This window comes from Neomonachus schauinslandi, chromosome 12 (genome assembly GCF_002201575.2).
Source record: "Neomonachus schauinslandi chromosome 12, ASM220157v2, whole genome shotgun sequence".
NCBI classification, from domain to species: Eukaryota; Metazoa; Chordata; class Mammalia; order Carnivora; family Phocidae; genus Neomonachus; species Neomonachus schauinslandi.
The window spans coordinates 55,155,004-55,159,631 of record NC_058414.1 but is presented as its reverse complement, the minus strand read 5'-3'; the positions used below and the strand labels follow the sequence as shown (position 1 = coordinate 55,159,631).

The 4,628-nt window shown below is 34.0% G+C and overlaps 1 pseudogene; it reads left to right on the top strand.

Moving 5' to 3' along the window:
* The first annotated feature begins 3,529 nt into the window (after positions 1-3,529).
* LOC110580117 overlaps positions 3,530-4,628 on the top strand; it is a 1,962-nt pseudogene continuing 863 nt past the window's right edge.

Below are 4,628 nucleotides of genomic sequence, written 5' to 3'. Positions count from 1 at the left end.
TGTAATTATTAGACCAGCCAAAAAACCTAAAAGAAAAGAAGGGGTAAGTTTTCTTCCCCTACAACATTGAAGTTATCTATGGCTACTCTGGCTTAGATTTTTACTACACATGTGCTATAGTCATGAAAGAACAAACCACATACCTTCCCAACTTGGAAAAATAAAATGAAATAATTTTATCAAGCTCATTAATTAGTAAAAAATCAAATTTAAAATAACATCTAAGCACTATGAAACAGAAAAAAAAAAAAAACATGTCATTTAGCAGGGCATAAAGTTTATTGTTAAAGAAAAAGCTGAAAATTCTTATAACAGCCCAAAAGAAATTATCTAGGTTTTCCTACTATAGCAAATTGTAATCACATATTTATCTGCTATGACTTAGGCTTATGTGGGGACTGAAAAGATATAGTGGAAATAAAATTTACTGAATCATAAATCAGATTGCAGAAGATGATGCAACCCATGACTCAGGCAAGTACAATAGTGATGATCAAAATTATGCTGGCATTTTTCATATACATTTTGTCATAGCAATTGTAATTTGTAGTTATCAGCTGATTATCATAAGTGGAGCTGATGTTAGATAAAAATGAGTCATGATGTTCAAGTAAAAGCAAATAAATGTTAAAATATTAATCTGTATAATATTTTTAGACAGTTACAAAAACATGATGATAATCATTTAAGTCTGTAACTTAGTACAAAGTTGTTCAAGAAATATTTTATATTGCCCAAATATCTGTTGTAAAATTTCCTCAGCAGTAATTAATCTTTCTCTAAACAAACTAGTAATGGTAAAAAAAATTTAAAAAAAAAAGTGTGGGGTGGAGATTCAGTGAGAAGAGTTCGGGAAAGAGGAGAGAGAAGACAAAGGAAGGGAGAGAAGGTATGCAAGACAGGTATGCAATATAGACATTATTTACCTTTCAAGGAAATGAAGAACAGTAAAGATCTTCAAAGCTCCAGCCCTTCAGGCTATATGTATAATGACTCTTCCTTGTCAAGTACAATTGAAAGAATACATGTAAAAGCAGAATACAGTGATAAAACAAAGTTTGCCAATAATTTAATGTTTGAACTAAGTAATTTTGTGATCCTATTTCTTTGGAATATCCCTTCTTTCTGTAAAACTAAAACCCTTCTAAAAACAACTGTAATGTTTATTCTCCATGAATCTTTCCACCTTACTATCAAAAATTCCAAAATATGACATTAAATTCTTTAAGAAAGACATCTCTACTTACACTAAAATTATCCCAACACCTTTTATTCTGAATAGCCTCATTTTATGAAAAAAAAAAAAACTACTATGTTTTGTAGACAGCTTATCAAATATTCTCTCCTTAAAAAAAAAGAAAAAAAGACTTTAAATTGAAAAATCCTTCCCCCTGGTTATTCCAGTAGACAGTTTAATATATTTGGCTATACTATTAGATTCTTGCCTCAATGATTTTATTCTCTAGTATGTAGAAACAAATTGATAGTTGATGACGTCTAACATAGAGAGAAATTGAGGATTCCTTTAAGGGGAAGAAAAAGAAGAGTATTTTTTGGATAAAATGTATTTCAACATAGTTAGGCTCTACTGTCCTTTAAAAATGACAATATTCTTTTTTCCATTAAAAACAGAAAAATATTTTCATCTAGGAGCCAATTTTAAACTATGAAGAATATTTAAAGTTAACCCTTTTATCCTTTATTAAAAGAAAATAAAAATCGAACAATCACACTTCTTAAAGAATAGATTTATTAATTCCTACAAAACAGCCTTCAGAAAAATGATTCAAATTATTCTTTATGTGTATCTATTTAACAAATATTCACTGAATGCCTGTCACTGTGCTAGGTATAGTCCCAAACTTCATGGAGTTTATGTTTAAAGAGATAAAAACATAAATCACACTAAAGAAAAATTATAGTTGTGATGAGTTTTCATTGCACAAAAAAAATATGGATATTTCCATTTCCATAACTAATTTTAACCTTCTTAAAATAATAATTTCAAATAGGTGATAATATAAACATACTTGCAGCATAACCCAAAACTTTTGACCTGGATGCTGTGGAGTCAGAAAGTCAAGTTCCAGGCAAAAGAAATTGTTGCAAAGGCTTTCTGAACAATAAAATAAATATATAACCTAAATTACTTTAGATCTTAATGAAAAAGAGATATACCGTACCTTTACCGAATAAACAAGTCTGTTGGCATTTGGAAGTCACCTTCACTAAAACCCTTCCTTGCAGATGCTTATCCCAGGATGCTGTGGGTCCAGAGCTACACCTGGTGGCCATACACAAACTTACAAGACACTGTTCTAAACCTTTTAATGGAAATTTAGAAGTTATGCCTCTGTTAATCAAAAATAAGCATCTCTCAAGAAATTGTTATTACTTGATAACTGAGGGAAGTGTTAAATTTTTCATGAAAAATAAATTTTAAAATATTATGGCAAAGTGTAACAACAGGTTAGTGGCAGAATTTAAGTAGTAATATATGGATATTCACTGGAAAATTCTTTTATCTTTGCTGTATGTTGGTAAACTTTCATAATAAAATGTTGAAAAAATTAAGGATTTTTAAAAATGTTCCATCACTGTTATTTATAGCACAAACACATTTTTAGGTAGTGTTTCCTTGTGTAAATGAGCATAATGTATGTCTTCATAATTCAGCTTGTGTAACACTCTATAATATTGACATACAATGAATTATTAAAGGAGTCATTTGTTCTACATTTATTCAATTTCCAATTTAACATCTACAAGTGCCTATTTTTGTTTCTGTTAAAACATGTTTCAAAGGCAAATTTTTTTTTTAAGATTTTATTTATTTATTTGACAGAGAGAGAGACAGGAGAGAGGGAACACAAGCAGGGGGAGAGGGAGAAGCAGGCTTCTCGCTGAGCAGGGAGCCTGATGCCGGGCTTGATCCCAGGACCCTGGGATTGTGACCTGAGCAGAAGGCAGATGTTTAATGACTGAGCCACCCAGGCACGCCCAAAGACAAATTTTTTAAGAGTGATATCACTGGGATCAAAGGAGATAATCATTTTTATGGCTCATGAGACATTATCAAACTACTGTATACCAACTTCACACTGTTTTCATAAATGAAAACCAACACCAATTTAACCACAACCATGGGACCTAGCCATTTTAATATTTTGCTGCTTTACTAAGCATAAAAATATAATCCAGAGGTTAATTTGCACTTCTTTTATTTTTGAAAAATTTTTACATATTTATTTCTGTATTCACCTACTGGAATCTTAATAATTTTTTATGAATTTGAATAATCACTTTATGGGTTATAACTATTAACCCACTATCTCCTAAACTCAGGCAAGTTTTTCTCATCAGCTACCATCCTTTACCATTTTCATTATGTTTATGTTTATATATTCTAATCTGTCAGTCTCATCCTTTGTGATTTCTTCAATCCATTTAGAACTAAGAAATAGGCTATTTCTTCATAAATCTAATAAATATTCTAAAACATTTTTCTTTTTTCCCTAAAAGAGCCACAGGACTGAAAGGAGCATGGTCCTCTCTTCTCCCCGCCATGGCATACGCTCATCAGTTGATATCAATATACTACAAAAAGGGGGAGTCATTTGGCAGAAATGTTACTTTGCCTGCCAGGTTCAAGGCTCCTATTCGACCTAATGTTGCGAACTTTGTTCACCAGCTTGTGCAAAAACAACATACAGCCCTATGCTGTCAGTGAATTAGCCAGTCATCAAACCAGGGCCGAGTCTTGGGGTACTGGCAGAACCGTGGCTTGAATTCCCAGAGTTCGAGGCGGTAGGACTCACTGATCTGGCCAGGGTGCTTTAGGAAATATGTGTCATGGGGGGGCCGGACATTTGCACCAACCAAAACCTGGAGCCATTAGCGCGGCAGAGTGAACACAACACAAGAGATATATCCTCCGCTCTGCCCTGGCTGCTCAGCCTTACCAGCAAAGGTCATGTCTAAACTTCCTGAACTTCCTTTGGTGGTTGAAGATAAAGCTAAAGGCTACAAGAGGACCAAGGAGGGGGTGCCGGGGTGGCTCAGTTGGTTGAGCGTCCAACTCTTGATTTTGGCTCAGGTCATGATCTCAGGGTTGTGGGACTGGGCCCTGGCTCCACACTCAGTGGGAAGTCTGCTTTAGATTCTCTCTCTCCCTATCTCTCTGCCCCTTCCCCTCCCCACACATGTGTGCTCACTCGCTCTCTCTCTCTAAAATAAATAAATAAATCTTAAAAAAAAAAAGAAAGAAAGAAAAAGAAGACCAAGAAGGTTGTTTTGCTTCTTAAGAAACTTAAAGCCTGCTGGGCTGAAGCCTTTATTTGTTGGTGCAAGGCTCTAGTGTTTTTCCTGCCTCAGTCATGGAAGCCTATACAGAAAAAGGGGCCAGAAACTCAAAGGAGTTTGGAATGCTGAGCCCCCTACACGGAGAGCAGCTGTTCTGTAGAATCCCACAGCCCTATCATGGACTTTATAGGAATGAGAAATAAACTTTTGTTAAACTATGAAAGAAAAGAAAAGGAAAGGAAAGGAAGAAAGAAAGGAAAGGAAAGGAAGAAAGAAAGAAAAGAAAGAAAGAAAGAAAGAAAGAAAGAAAGAAAGAAAGAAAGAAA